Genomic DNA, 16,808 nt, shown 5'->3' on the forward strand with positions numbered 1-16,808 from the left:
GGGTGTCTGCTATATTTTTCTGTGCTGCATCCTTTCTACGACCACTGCAATCATGAATTTTTTAAACTCTCACACTGACTGTCTTTCTCCGTTTTTATCACATATTTGCAACTGTATGTAGAATTTCTTTTGGTATTTATTCCTGCCATTGGTCACAGGGCCCCAGTTACCCTGGGGGGGGGGGGGGGGGGTTGCAAGGTCTGCGGGGTTTGAGTGAGAAGACTCCCATGCAGTCTTTCTGGGGCTCCATCCATCTCTCTCCATAGGTTGCCTAGGGTTTTGTGTGTGCATGAAACAGGCCCAGCTCTATATTTCGAAGGTCCACAGTTCTTATAAATGCCATTAATGTTTTAAGATAGAACAGATTTTTTCTGACCTCTGAAACCTGGGGTTTGCTATTCTGAAGGCTAAGGGTTCGCTATTCCATGCAGTAGTGTAGATTTAGTAGGAAGCCTGATTAAGTCTGTACTTAAAAAATGTTCAAGTTGTCTTTTGGGACTGAAATTTTACCCGCAGCAACAAACAACAACAAGGCAATTTGAGAAGGTAATACTCTTTAACACAGTTTTTGTCAAATTATAATAAATGTATAGACTTAATTTCACGATGATTTGAATTTAACATTCATCCGTCAACGAAGAAGTGAACAACAAATTCTAATTTTATATTTTTTATATTCAACTCAGGTTCTTCAAGCCTCTTTTGGGATGTATTTTGGAAAAGCAGACCTTTGGCATATATATATAGCTACACTTCCTATCGAACTGATTCACACTCAAAAACTTCAAAGAGAAGTTCTAAATTCATGCTCCAATCAGTCGCAGACCCAGTGTAGTTTGTCAGTTTGTCTTAAAATTTTATGTTGAACCACCTCCTACTTTTTTGCTACTGATGGCTATATTGTTTTCTTTTCACTTGTAACCATCAAATCATTTGATGTCTGAAAACGAACAATTCAAGGTGACATTTAGTGAGAGAGAAATTGACTAAAACGAATTGACTTTTAAATACTCCAGCAGTTTCTCGTCCATAAATGTCTTCTTGGAGGAGCCCCTGGAAGTATCTGTCTCTCTGTCTTACACTGCTGTTCATTTTACTTTTTTAGTTTTGGAAGCTTACATTTGGGTACCCCGAGTTTCATAGTATTGATGACAACTCTCTCTCTCTCTCTCTCTCTCTCTCTCTCTCTCTCTCTCTCTCTCTTCCTGCTAATGATGGTATAGGTTTGCTTACAAAATATCTTAGTGCTCTCAATAGATTGTGGAACCTGGGGTAACTACACGGACATCTGAGCACATTAACCACTGTGCAGTATGAAAGATGGATGGAGCCTCAGGTCCACAGTCGTCATTTGTATTGTGTTTACTGACAAGGTATAATTTGTGTCCAACAAGTGGATGGATTCCATGGCACACCTGGCAATCCTCAAACACAGATCTTCTCATCTGAGCAAAATAAACAGAGTCAACTGTAGAAAACATGAGTATTTAAAAGGCTTGTTTTGTGGTGTTCTCTCACTGGATGATTGGATATTGCTGAAATTGCTGTAGTATTCTTATCTTTTACCTAGAAAAAAAATATAATATTTACTGTATTTAACATATCTGCTAGAGACATAACCATACGTGGCCATTTCTATTTACTCAAAGTGACATATGAAGCAAGCTTAGATTCCCTGTTATGCATATAAACCATTTCAGCTAGTTTTTTATATGAGCCAAATAATATTGATATGCCAAAAGATAAATTCAGTCAGCCAAAAAATAGCTGTAAAACTGCACCTTCTTCAAATTCCTGGTTGGAAACTACATATTTATCTGTCTCTTCAGTTTATAAAGTCGGTCAAATGATGTTGATGTTGTAATTATGTATGATGCATAATTGCTACACATGCAACAGCATAAAAATATTTAAGTGAGTGGCGTAAACAACATAGGGTTATGTATAGCACAGAAAAAAAAAGAAAATTTTGTTTAAATATTGTTTTTGGGGAAGTAAAAAGCATGCCTTTGGGCTATTTTAAAGTTATGTTATTTAAAACTTAAGGATGAAATATGGTTGGCTAAAGTAGGAAAGATTTGACTTGGTGTGTAACTTGTAAATGTAACAACATTAGCTGAAAAAATGTCATAATATGTTCATGAAATTTTAGCTTTGAAAAGATTTTGCATGACAAAACGGGGCTGATTTAGCTACATTATTCAATTGTTTGAAAACTTCTTGGAGAATAAGGGCTTGGTCCAAGTAGCTGTCTTCATGTCTCACTGCTTCAGAGTCCAGTATTAATTCCAGTAGTCATGCAAGTACTGTACATGAACAGTTCAGGAGAAATACATTGACCTTGTGTTACATTGTAGACTTATATTCCATTCATTGCCATGTAAGGTTTTCTAGTCACCTCTGAATGACACTGTTATGATTCCATAGGAAAAATGTCTTTAGTCACATTCATCAGTTCAAGGTGGGTTAGGAATGTTTCAAGGGTTATAAATGGAGTGTAATGAAGCCAGGCATACTTCTGCCCCCCCCCCTTCACCAGCATGTCCTGGCTGGCCTAATTTCCAGTTATGTATTCAAATGTACACTGCATTACAAAACTTAATTTCAAATACATGTGACATTTTTGAAGTAAGAAACTGAATTTATGGGGCTGGTTGCTTATGTTTAGTAAAATGATGAAATAAGTTATTTTTTTCTCTTTTTTCAATAGCTTCATACCATATACAAATTTATTACTACCCATTTTCATTTAATTATCATGTTATTATATAATTTTTGTTATAATTATTTTTATAGTACTAATACATATATAATTTTTAATTTATCTGTTTTTGATATTTATTTATTTATTTATTTATTTATTTATTTGATGAATGCATTTTCATGACATTCTGTATATGTGTTGAAATGTATTTTGAATCAAATTAAATCTGGCACGTTTTCAGGTGCTCTGTTCCACAACACTGGTTCTGCACATGGACAGAGGTCAAATTCTTCTGCAAATAGATGGCATCAAGACAGACATTCATTAATAAGCCAGCTATGCACAGGCACTCCTTCCTTTGGGGGCCAGTGGAACCAGGTACTGCTGCTATAATTAATAGGCGTATAAAGCACATGCTACTGCCGCAATGTAGTTTGTACCAGTGTAGTTTATATACATACTTTTATCCACAGCTGTTTTACATAAATTACTCATTCAGTAAATGTGTGTTTACCAACTGTGATCAATAGGAGAAAGCCATTATAGTACTCTCACAAAGTCATCAGTGTAATCACATATTGTGATACAGTTTCATGTATTGGAATGTGAACAGGTGCACAGAAGCTGTTACTTGATGAATTTTATTATGTACAGACACTGTGTCTGTACATAATCTGATCACTAGCCATTCACACTGGCAATTTTGAAGGCAATTAACATCTGACCACGGCCTTTGGTTAACTTTTCAAATGTGACCGAACTATGTACCCAGTCCAAATAAACCCAGATTGGGAATCGAGTTATGTCCCAGTTAACTCGATATAGCTTTGCTTTCTGTTAAGTGTCTGTATATTGACAAGCTTTGCTGTCTGTTTTACTGTGCATGTGTCTCAGTTATGGGTAATTAGAAAAATCACTATTTGTCATGCTGGCTATAGCTACAGATGGCATCTACAGCAGTCAATGATGAGATTTCCAGCTTTTGTAGAGCATATTTTTGTAGTGGAACCACTTGAAATAGCATGGTTTTCCCAGTGGTCTGGAAAAGGGTACACATCCATCTTACACTTCACACATGTGTATGGTTTTTGCTTAAAGTTCTTTTGTAGAGGTACATTGCTGTCTCTCTGATTCATTAATTGTACCCATGCCATCTTATGGTTAGTTGTGGTCCTTAACATATATTATCTTTCATTTTTGGCTCATCAGGAGAATTGTCAATTATCAGTCATTAATAGGTTTCTCTCTGTTTTTTTTTTTTTTTTTTAATAGTTTTTATGTGAACATATCTCCCCAGAAATTATTCTGTATAAATTATATTTTTTTTTTTACTCAATAAATCAAGCTAAGCTTTTCAAAGAGCGGAATGTCATATATATTGGGGCTCTGTATAAAGTTATGTATAATGTAAACATTTTATGAAATTTCCAACTTAGACCTGAACAACATTATAAAACATTTCAGTTAAAGGTACATATGAACTGAGCATCAGTGGAGCATGGATTCCTAGTAACACATGTAAACCACTTCTACTAGTTTCTTATTTCTTACTAGTTTTTTTATGCTGGCATTTGGTCGGTTTTTGTGACAAAAAATTGGCTTTGTATGCATCTTTAAAAGAATGGATTTGGATTAGAAATAACCTTGAACAAATTTCATTTTGCTAAACAATCACACATCATAAACTGTTTTTTTTTTTTTTTTTTTTTGTAAAAGGAACCTTTTTCCTAGTATTGGTTTTCTGAGTGCATAAAAGTTGTTTTTTCTTTCAAGGAATCCTGGTCGGTCAACTTAGCATCCTGCTGAGCGAGTGACTCCTTCTAGTGCATTACAACCATTACCCAGTGCTAATGTCGACATGGAATTTGATAATGAACTAGATGGAGAGATTAAAGGTAATTTTGCTGTTGTTGAATTTTTAAGTGGTACACTGTAAAAAGAGACCATTTGAGGATGTGTGAACCTGTTTGATTATGAAAGAAAATGCATATGTAAGTGGCTAGAAAGCATCAGATTTTAATGAGGAGAAGAAACCAATGTGTTTATTTTGTTTTGATTTTTTTTATGTTGACATAAATGAGTGAATTAAATGACAGCTTATGAATGGAAAATAGATTTTAATCATTCATCTATTGTGTGCCAGCATCATCATGCGTGGAGAGTGATAGTAAATGTAAATGTAGTTGTTTTGCTTAACTTCGTTTGTTTATTTTGTATAGAAGGTGACAGAGAGCCCAAATCCCCCTAGCTTATGGCAAGTGCTGTATTTCCATGGACAAAATGGGCCGGACAAAATGGATGTGAAAGAATCATGCTTTGATTTTGACAGAATTCTTTAAAAACAAACTGTAAGTCATTGTTGAGGTTAACATTTCTTTATTGTTATGCATATAATGTTAACCATACTGTTCCAGATGAGAGAACTATGTATGCTATATTTATAGAACAGCACACTTGTCTTAGCATACTGCCTCTGGCATTTGGAGGCCCTGATACCAAGGCACTCACAAAAAAGAAATGTTTGTATTTTTATGGGACCATAAATTTCTGTTTTATTATTTTTGTACAGTGATCTTCATTTATGAATAAAAAAAGCAATGAAAAATATTCAGATTGATATCTTGTAGTTTTTTAACACAGCAAAGAATTAAATCGTTTGGGGAATATTCGAAATGGGAGCAATAATGTGAGGCTGAAATTTAAAACATTTTGTTTTTTGATATCCTACTTATGTGCAAAATTTGAGGGCTTTAGCTGTCATAGTTTGTCTACAATGCCTATCCAAATATGAAAATAAGCCTTTTTCGTCAGTTTCTTAAGGGATGAGTCTAAGACCCCACTTCCATAGATTTTAGATCGATCTATCCCTGTGGGGAATCTCACTAGATTACTGTCAGCTTAAACGGCTTAAGCGTCTGTCCCGCCTACTGAAAGCTGTAAGGGGGTAATTAACTATGATGGGCACTCGGCTGACTGCAATTTAGCTTGAACCCCCAGGGAGTTAGGTCGATCTAAATCTTAATCTCTGGATTGATCTAAATCTCTGGGAATACACCCTAATTCACTTAGAACCTGAATTTTTTTGTGTGTCATCAAATATCAGTGGTCTGTTTTTCTGTATTTTATGTTTCCTTTGCTACATCATAAAGAATAATAGGTTGATTAGTGAGGGTAGAATGCCCTTACATCTATCCTGGAGCTTCATCATCTCTCATTCACATGGCAAACATGACTTAAAAGGAACAGATGGATTCTGGGCTTGTGGCAATAAATTTCTGTTGGTGCTAGATGTCACCTGAGCCGTGCACTTTTTTCAAAATTTTGAATTGTGGACGTAATAAATTGAAAACATTCATCATGTATTGTTCTGAAACTAAATGGAATGTTTCATAGGACTAAAATACAGACTGAGCCAGAAAAAAAAGTCTTGGAATATTTTTGTTGGAGTTATGCTGTGGTTTAGTTTATGGACACGTTAATGTCAGGTTTTTAAACACATAGTGGGTATTTATCCTTCTTTTACTTGGATATTCTTAATCTGTACTACAGCAACATACATTAAAAAAAGGTTATGGCTTTGCTTTTACAGATTATGTAATACTGAATTAAAATTACTTAAAAAAATAAACTGGACACCAATTTGGACCAACCAATGGAGAATCATAACATGCATGGTTCTGAAAAAAAACTTTTTTGTTTTTATTTCTATCGGTTTTGTGTTTTGTCTAATTGGCAGTTTCGCTTTGGATCAAGACAAGCACAGATTGCATTAAGTTTTGCCAAAAACTCTTTATTTACTGCCTCGCATGCATTCTTTTGGATAACAGATAAAACTTCAGTGTTCATTGACTATCTTAATAAACATGTACATACATGTCATCTAACAGGTGACATTATAAAAGCGATTTTGGGGTTAAAATGGAAAAATCAGTGAGCAAAAGTACAATCCATTTGTATTACCTGCTTGGGACTCCAGTAATGGAATCCTTCATCTTTGAAAAGATATAATTTACATAATATCTCACCTAAATTTTAAGAGAGATGATAATTATTTTAGTCTATTGCTGCTTCTCAGATTTTCAAACTATTAAATCACTTTTTTATATTGATTAGAAATTAAAGATGACGGCATAGTGCAATGTCTGTCTGTCTGTGTGTGTGTGTGTGTGTGGGGGGGGGATCTGCAGCTTATTACCAGTAGAGCATTTACCTGTCTTGATAAGGGTCCAGATATGTCATGTCATTGAATACTTCTATGCGTGTCAAGTACATCTTAGCATTTATATTAACTGTAATGCTACACTTCAAAAATTTCAATTACATTCACTTTTGATTGTAAATCTCTGGTGACCTAATTAGACAATAAACTCCCTTTGGTGTTTTAGGGTTATTTTGCTACCAGGTCACTATTATTACCTTTTGTAATTGCTTGTTTCAAGGATGGGGGGGGGGTGTCATCATGAGCTTTAATGGATTGTTTTTTTAAAGACACATTCATGTTTAAGTTTTAAAACATGATAGTTAATTAGAATTCTTTTTTTTTTTTTACAACATTACATTATGTAAAAAAATAGTGGTGGATCTTACAGATGAAATTTTTGTTTCTACTCTTGAAGTGACAAAAAAGTAAATTGAAATAAAACTTGATATGATTTCTATCTAAGAGACATGTTTGATCCCTCCATCATAGTGCCTTCATCATATGGGAGAAAACTTTGACACCCTCTTTATGTAAAAATAATTTACTTTTTAACCATCATAAGACAAGATGCAATAAAATACCCTCTTACTTAAACGTATTTCCAGGATGTTCTGATTAAAAGCTCATGTTCATGCAGTAATAGTCTATAATCCGCTTTGTTAAATGTTAGTTCCTGACAGTTCAGTAATGTTTTCAGGTTTGAGCCGGTAAGGTGGTCTATGAAGAATCTTATATTACTGTGATTGATCATGGAAAGAAAACAGCTTAGTTTATGATGTGTGATGTAACACTGATAGCAACTGTGCCTTGGTACCAATGTATTTGCTAAGATCAAACCAACTATGATAAATTTGTCTATCAAACAGCTTAAGAGGCTAAGGCGTCTGATTGATAAGAATAGATCTACCTAACTTCACCTGAAAAGTACAAGCTTTTCAATATTGTGGCCTGTTGTGTAATGGGAGATAGCCATGCCAGTCAGTGCACTGCTATCTTTACATGTATCCGACCAATTTTAAACCAGCCATAATTAAGTATACTACCAGACACGCAGGAGATTATGGCTATTGGGAATAAAGTGACCTTACTGCATCTTAGCTGTTACCTTGAAAGATTTTGTGTGATGTTTCTCCCTATAATGCCTTTGGTATTGTGCCTTTCCCTTGTGTAAAATAGTTTTAACAAATTAACCAGAGTTAAAAATTGATATTTGACTGTACAGTTATGAGTCGAGTTGTAAACAGTTGCTTGTGAATGGATATGAAGCTATAGATTAAAAAAATGTATTTGCATTTTGGAAAAAAAAACAAGATTTGCTGATTAAAAAAATACCTTTCAGAGTAAACATTAAGTACTTTGGCACCTCTGTACAATGTATTTTATTTTGCAGACCATATTTTTATGTACAGACATTATGTAATATTGTATAAAATTGAAGAAACCCTTTCTGTGTGATTGCATTCTTTTTCTGGAAGCAGTTCTTTGTAAAATTTTCATTTTTTCACATATTGGCATTTTCAATGTAGGACTTGGAATTTCCATGGGCATGAAGCAGAGTTATAGTTACATTTTCTGAATATCCATGTTATGTATAGTAGATGATTAGAAATTGGTTTTGATTATGCTGGTAATCATTATGTAATACTGCATAAAAATTGACGTAAAACTTACTTTGTGCACTGCCACCACAAAACTGTATTATTTATTATTTTGTAACTTACAAGAATGCTTCTAAGGATTGCCCTTCAGCTCAAATTAGAAAACCAACTCTATTGGATTATCATTTTCTTTTTATCATTTTTATCATTGAATTTATGGAATTTTTTGTAAAATTATCATTTTTCTCATTTGAGCATATGCCAGGTTTGAACTTGAACTCTCCTATAACAGAAGCCTTATGCTAGTTACATATTCTAATATTGGTGTTACCTGTTGTAAATTATTAAAATTAAGTGTTTTTCTGCTTTTTGTCTGCACATTTGACATCTTTGCTGCCTTGTTATATTAAGAGCGTAAATTTTATTTTTGATGAGCATGGATGTGAATTGGTGTGAAGTAAACATGTATTCCAGTGTTGTTGGGTGCAGCAAACTATCAGTTCATTTCATCCGTAACCTATGATGGTTTACCAAAACCACAAATCATGAGTTATAGGCACTTGTTTTGAAATACCTTCCTTTTTGCACATTGCCATGATTTACTTTTCTTTCTTTTATTATGTACAGACACAGTGTGTCCCTGTAAATACAGCTATCACCCATGCTGTTGTCATTGACAGAAATGCTATTTTGTGCACTGTCATCTTTAATGCTATAAATGGATAAACATCTGCCTGAGTATCTTCAAACTTATTGGAGTGATTCATAGCACACCATGAAAGAAAATTTGTGATATTTATTATTTCCAAATTTACAAGACCATTCTAAGGACTTAAGTATAGTTTGAGTTTGAAAACCAACCTGATTGGATTCTAATTCTTGAACGCATGAAGTTATTGTGAAATTTTTATGTTTCATACATTGGCCTTTATAAGGAGTGACTTTGAGCTTCCAGGACTTGGAAGTGCTGTGCCAGTTACCTTTTCTGAATATCCATAGTAACAGATTGTACATTATTAAGAATTGGTGGTGGTTATGCTGTTTAACACTACATAATATCGAATCAGCAAGAAAAACCATTTTGTGCACTGTCATCATCATTATTACTGCTTTATTTCTGTACATCTGACGGCTTTGCTGCCTTGGTTCTACCTGCATTTGGCGATATTCATAAGTACTTAACCATATTTTTGTTTTACTTCAGATTTACTAGAGCTGAACCTGTGCTCATGCTTTTAGATGGAGTACTTGTGTAATAACAAGACCAGTACAAAGAAAAAGTCAAATTTTGGAAGGCAGATGTACATTGTTCATGAAGTATGTTACTATAGATATATACTTTTTTCATTGTTTACTGGAATTTTCTAGTTTTTACTAAAATGGTAGTTTAGGAGTGACTTTTTTCTGTTAGGTGTCTGTATATTGACAGCTTTGCTGTGTAGTTGAAATTGTATGTTGAGAATGATGATAATATGAAATATGTTTATGGTGCAGTCCATCAATGCACCTTCTTCAGTGATTTACCTTGACAAAGGTAGGGGAATTTAATACATAGTATGGTGCAACATTATGACTGTGTTATGTTTCCAGAAATCAAATATGAACTAACTGATCTCCATGTTAATTCTCTGGTTGAGAACTGAAGTCTCTGCAATCCAGCTGACCATCAGACAGACCTTACTCTTTAATGAAAACTACTGTATCCCATCAGCACCTGGTATATATTATACACAAGATGAAGCACATTGAAATATATGAAAATGATTCCTACTAGAAATTGAAGCCAATAAGAATACATTTACTAGAGACCTTTTACACAATTAAACTGAGGCTGGCTTTAACCTGAACTCAGAATAGAAGCCATAATAGCAGTTACTCAGTCCTAAACAACTGAAATTGTCCATTAAGACAGTTCTCAGACACCTACATAAAATTTCCCTATCTTCATCTTAATTTGGTAAAAAATAAGTTTCTAAAATGTAATTTGACTGTGAAATTACCATGGTAGTAGTGTGAAAGATTAATGGGAAGTTTTACTAATTTTCAACTTCTGAAAAGAATCACTGATTTGAGTATTGCATTTTAACACAAAATTTCTTAAACTTAAAGGTAATGGCTTTTTATGTACAGACACAGATGTGTCTGTACATATTGCCATCACCTGCGTCTGTCGTCGCCGTCGCCGTCGGCGCCGTGCACTTTCCTTGTAAACACGATAAGTGGAAGGCAGTTTTACTTTTTGGCTTTATATTTACAGAGCTGATGAATATTCATAAAATGCAGGTCAAGTTCGAAAATCAGCATGACCGGGCCATTATTGTAGAAGTTATGCTGTTTTTTCACTTTTCAGCATATATGCAACACTGTAAACACATTTAAAGGAAAACCGACAGGCCTGTTGTCATGAAACTTACAGGAGTACTCAATCTTACTAAAATGCAGGTCAAGTTCGAAAATCGGCATGATCAGGCCACTATTTTAGTACTTATGCTGTTTTTTCATTTTTCAGCATATATGCAACACTGTAAACACAATATAAGAAAAACAGATAGACCAATTGTCATTAAACTCACAGGAGTGGTCAATCTTACTAAAACGCAGGTTGAGTTCGAAAATCAGCATAATCGAGCCATTATTTTAGAAGTTATGCTGTTTTTTCACATTTCCTCAGATTCAATTCTTAGGCATGTTAACAGTCTCATTATTTAAGTAATAAGATTAGTAAAAGTGTTTGTTTGACATATCCTGCATCTTTACAACATTGTTAGTTGATTTTGTAAAAATGATGGTAAACTTGTAATCGTCCATTGTGTTATAAAGTTTCAAAAATGGAAATTAACTCATATCATTGCAGTTTGTCAGATTGAATCATTCACTATGTTCAGAATCTCAGAATGGAGGAAATTGGACATTTAACACTATTCTATTGATATTTTTCCCATCTCATCAATTTTCTTAGTTGGTCATATAACAATGGCAGTAAACTGTTAATTTTGTTTTATGTTAAAAATTGTTAAAAATGGGAAAACACCCATTTCAGAACAGTGCTGTCTTGTTTACATTTTGGCATTTTCAAGGTGTGACTTTGAAGTTCCATGGGCCTGAATACCTTCGCTAGTCACATTTTCTGAATATCCATGATACTGATATTTTATTATTAAAAATTGATGGTCATTATGCTGTTAAACATTATGTAATATTGCATCAAAATTTGAAGAAACCCCTATTTTGGGCACTGCTTCCATGATGACTATTTAAGGAAAACCGTGTCACTTACTATTCTCAAACTTACAGGAAAGAAACACAGGACTAAAATACAACTTCAGTAAGCAATGCAGTCTTTTTGGTAAATTTTTCTGGCAATTAAACAGTTTTTTTTTTTTTGTGAAAATTTAACTTTTCACATATTGGCATTTTCAAGGTGTGACTTAGAACCTCCACGGGCTTGAAGACCCATGCTAACCATATTTTCTGAAAATCCATTATACACATATTTTACTATTAAAAGTTGATGGTCATTATGCTGTGAAGCATTATGTAATATTGCATTAAAATAGAAGAAAACACAATTTTGGGTGCTGCTGCCATGATGACCATTATGGGAAAACCATGTTACTTATGATTGTCAAACTTTCAGAAAAGAAACACAGGACTAAAATGCAGCCTGAGTTGGAAAAGCAGTCTAATTGGCTTCTTTTTCTGGAAGTTATACATTTTAGTGAAATATTCATTTTTATCGTGTGGCATATTCATTGTGGGACTCAGAGCTCCCATGGACATGAAGCTGAATGGTAATCAAATTTTCTACATGTCCATGCTATTTATAGTCAATAATCAAAAATTGGTGATAATTATTCTGTAATGTATTATGTAATGTTACATCAAAATGGACAGAAATCTTTTTGCACTGCTACTACAAACATTATGAAAAGAAAACTGTGTTACTTATTATTTTTAACTTACAAGTATGATTTTTAAGATTGGAATGCAGTTCAAATTGGAAAGCCAGCTCAATTGGGTTATCATTTATTATTGAATTTATGCAATTTTGTGTGAAATTTTCATTTTTCTCATTCTGGCATTTTCAAAGTGTGAACTTGAACTCCCATGGGCCTGAAGCCTTATGCTTGTCACGCATTTTACTTACATTGGTATTACCTGTTGAGCATAATTAAAATTTGATGTTGAATTTGTAGTTAAGCATAATGTATTTTTACATCAGAATTGACAGTAGCCTATTTTTTGCATTGTTATTTCCTGCTTTTTGTCTGTACATTTGACAGCTTTGCTGCCTTGTTCAATGTTAAAAAGCAAACCAAACTGTAACTTTGCAGTGAAGACTCCAAATACTAGGCAGTTATTCTAAGTTTCCATTACCGGTGGAATACAATAGCTAGATCAATCTGTCATAGGTTTGTGTGCACATGTGATGTTTATCGTGTTCATACCCTGTTGTCAGATCCGAGTCTACCATGGTATCCCATCAGCACCAGTAACTCATTTGTTCACACATATGGCCTTTCCAAAGATGAACACTTAAAAGTAGGTTTATTATAAGACAATTTTAAGTGACTTTTAGTTTGGAGTTTGCAAATTGTCTCCTTTCAACTTTTTATTTGTTTAAAAGGCCTTAGGAGAATGTATAAGATTTTGATTAAAATACTTTGCCAGGCAGCCATTTAGTGGCTATTAAAATGATCTTTAACTATGAAATCTCATGATATCAAAGTATTTCTTTATGTTCCAATGACATACAATTTTAAATAAAAGTTCAGTAAACCATTACATAAAAATTTATATTTTCTTAGTCATGGTCACTTACATATACAAGTATATTTCTTTTTAGTGGTATTTAATGTCTATTTGAAAGTAATTGTGGAGTTGTTTTTCTATCCTATTTCGGGACCAACATCAGATAATAGCTATGTCAAGATGTTCAGATAAATTAAGACAAGACACTTCCCAATAAAGATAACATCTGAAGATCCAGGCTTGATCAGTGATACAGTGCATGATTCTTTTTATCTTTTTGATGCAAGGTAGATAAAAATAGTCTCAATGGGCCATCACCCTGGATAACTGTTACAGACTCTCTACAATTGGAGATGGGAATTAATATACCTGCATGGGCACATTCCCATAGACACCATCGATCTAAATAGATTGATCTAACATTGCAGAGATTCTCACTGAATGCAATCAGTAACAGATTAGCATGCCTCCCCCTGTTGTTGAGTACAATACAGAAAAGCATATTAAAAATAACATTGGTAACGAGGAGGTGTGTTAATCCGTCAAACTGATTGCATTCAGCGAGAGTCCCGGCAGGGTAGGATTGATCTTCGTAGACCAATGGTGTCTATGGAAATGAGCCCTTGTGCACATGTAACAGAGACATCAGTTTTTTTTTTTCTTTTTTTTTTTTTACTTATTATATAGATATATATGAACATTTATGCTTAACATGATTGTTCCTAGAACAGCACAATATGACGAAAAGAAATAAAATTGTACTATAGGCCTGTTGGCCAAAATGACTAGGAATAAAGATCTTGAGGTGGTAAATATACTTCCTTGGATGACAGTTATTTTTAGGGTTCTAAATTCAGAGTGTTTATCATATGTGCAGCTGAGCATCTATCAGCGAAATGGACCCACCAATACAGAGTGACTGTATATCTGCGTCCTATTTACTGTGCCTGTCCCAAAATTGCGCTACTAGCTTTGAATAATATCTGATAACACTTTGGTTGGAATTGGCATAAGATACACATAGGCGCTGTTGATAATCGAGACTGTGGAAAAGAAAAGTGTGCAATTTGTGGGTAGGAAGCGCTGATATCTGAAAGAGGTGTCATTCTCCTTTCTGCACAAACAACTTTTTCCTGAAAGGCTTCACTTATAAATTTCAATAAATTATGAAACGGGCTACTAAAGAAGGAAATTGTAGACAATTAGATTTACTTCAAAGGAAAACTTGATGGTTTCCCCCATAAACTTCAAAATAACCCCACCCACAGAACAAGGTGTTATCATTATAAGATAACAAGAAACAGCACTAGCTGCTTTTCTGCAATGGTCACTGAATGATATCTTTCAGTCACATGTTTTATTTCACTATAAATTATTTTTCTTGCTGTGAATTATTTTTAAAGGAGTGGAGGGGGGGGGGGGGAGAGTCCTGTTTTTGTACTGGTAACATTCATATTGATGAGATTCTTTGTGAGTTGTACAATGTATAAAAAATGTGGACAGTGGTCAATTTCTCCCTCATCACATCTGACAGTTATGGGCACCATTATTTTCATTTGTTTACCATAACATTTTTATGGACTCAGAACTGATGGCAAGGACAGGATTATGCAATATATACCTCACATCCTCCCCTGAATGTCATAGTGGTTGTTTTGACTGGATTTTAGATACATCTGGCCACTATTTACTTGACTTTTTTTTCTACATTTTCTCTCAAGTTCATGGGTGCATAGCTATATTCCAAGGGACCTTTGCTCTAAGGGGTTGCTATGCCGAATGCTTCTTGGACCCTCTATCCTTCAGGACCCTCAGGCTTAGAAATATTTGGAATATGGGACCCTCAGAACAATAAACCCACGGAATTAAAGATGTCCCCAAGTTCACCACCACTGAGGTGGTGTGCTATCCTTGATGAATGACAGTTGATGTAGAGGTCTTTTATAAACTGTTTATATACAATGCCTGTTCACTTGATCACTTTGTTGAAAGAATGGCACTGAGAGGGTTTTTTCGTCATTAATTGAAGCAAGATAGTTGAAAAGATAATCAGAACTGATGTTCACTGATTGAAAGGCATGTCTCCCTGGGAAACATCCTTATATTCCTAGGGTTTATTGTTCTGAGGACTCGATATTCTGGATTTTTTTATGATTTATAGCTATCAGTATTAGCTGTTGATTGAAGAAAAATTACTTTATTTTTATAACAAAGCACAGTTAATGAAATAAATCTCTGTGCCCTGTGCATTTATTGCCAGATGTAAGATTTGTTTTTCATACCTGTAAACCCTTGAAGGTTTAATCTAGTCATAGAAGTTTAATTTTACATTGTTTCAGGCATAAATGGGCATGAAAGTGGCATTTAAAAACTGCTCTTAAATGCATATGCTAGCCTTGGTATATGGTGCGCTTGACTAGTGAAGACCTTGCAAGTCAATTATTGTTGCCATAAATAGCAACTGTGCTTTCATTGCAAACTGGCCTCCATACACCCTCATAGGTCCAGCAAGTGACATTGTGTGGCAAGCTCTGATTCCATTGTATTAATATATGTTATACCTTAATTTCATACGTAAATTCTAGTCTGGGTATATGGTGAGCTTGAGGAGCAAAAAGTATAAGCTATAATTGTAATAGTAAAAGTATTGTTCATAATGATTTGACTATAGCCCCTTCCCCATCATGATGGCCATCATGATCATGGCTTGATGGTCACCCTTATCTTACCTGATGCTTATCAGGGGAAGAAAGTGAACTTCTAACTGTTAGAATTTTCACAGCTTCTGTGCCTTTTAATAAGCACTCTCCTTTGGAAATGACAGTGGCTATCCACCCCCAATTTTGTGGCTGAGGTCCTCAGAGATAATGAGGTTGTAGGGAAGGGCTAAGGGCCCCAGGAGGAGGGCAATCTTGATAAGACAGGTGGGTGGAGTAGCTAGCCTTCCAGACTGTGTAACCAGTGTGTTTATCACAGGGGGAGCAACATTGCCTAAAGCTGCTAATGACATTGTAATGTTATATTTTAAGACCCACTTATGTGCAAGGTGAGTATTTTATTTATATTGAGCCAGAAGGCATAGGTAGGTGTTACAGAGCATACCAGGAACTACTAATGTCTTAGAGGAAAGCTTGACCAAAGGGCTCTGTTACATAATTTGGCATTATATCTTCTTTTGGCAAATTTGATGATATCTCTAACAGTATGTAATTTATTTAAAGGATATGATTAAATACATGTCTTTAATTGGCAGATGTTAGATCAGATAACCTTCTGGCACTCACTAAAATGTGGAAAAAATAGCAAAAAAGTTTTGGTCCAATAACACTAGACAGATAGGCCATATCTTTTATTTTTCTTTTAAAAATTTTCTCCATTACCCTCAAATTTGGAGTTGAAAGAATATTTTGTGAGCTTAATGTCACCCCAGTTATTTATCAAGGCATTGTGGTGGTTATATTGGGTTCATGAAGATGTTTCTTATTATATCGCCATTTGTGTGAGTTTAGTAAACAATGTTATGGGGAATTCTACAAGGCTATTGTCCCTTGCA

General features: G+C 34.4%; 2 long non-coding RNA genes across 25 annotated transcripts in view; one reads left to right on the forward strand and one right to left on the reverse strand.

Annotated features, from left to right (window-relative positions):
- The window catches only part of LOC106155827 (uncharacterized), a 62,890-nt gene that overhangs the window by 23,945 nt on the left and 22,137 nt on the right, over positions 1-16,808 (forward strand). For 19 of the 22 annotated variants that reach the window (XR_015333190.1, XR_015333184.1, XR_015333191.1 and 16 more), the window contains 3 exons: positions 2,946-3,082; positions 4,478-4,599; positions 4,924-5,052. This is a non-coding gene — a long non-coding RNA (uncharacterized LOC106155827). Of the gene's footprint in view, positions 1-2,945; positions 3,083-4,168; positions 4,223-4,477; positions 4,600-4,923; positions 5,053-9,707; positions 9,821-16,808 lie in introns of all 22 variants that reach the window. The other 3 variants (XR_015333192.1, XR_015333186.1, XR_015333198.1) reach the window with 3 other exon arrangements.
- LOC147763546 (uncharacterized) lies at positions 655-16,563 on the reverse strand. 3 transcript variants are annotated; one of them, XR_015333201.1, is made up of 2 exons: positions 15,985-16,563; positions 655-1,445 (listed from the first exon to the last, which is right to left on the reverse strand). It is a non-coding gene; the product is annotated as an uncharacterized LOC147763546 (long non-coding RNA). The 3 variants fall into 3 exon arrangements; XR_015333199.1 differs by having other exon boundaries at positions 655-1,566; XR_015333200.1 differs by lacking the exon at positions 15,985-16,563 and adding an exon at positions 1,782-2,946 and having other exon boundaries at positions 655-1,566.

This window comes from Lingula anatina, chromosome 2, assembly GCF_051362555.1.
Source record: "Lingula anatina isolate TDL-2025a chromosome 2, LinAna3.0, whole genome shotgun sequence".
Taxonomy (NCBI): domain Eukaryota; kingdom Metazoa; phylum Brachiopoda; class Lingulata; order Lingulida; family Lingulidae; genus Lingula; species Lingula anatina.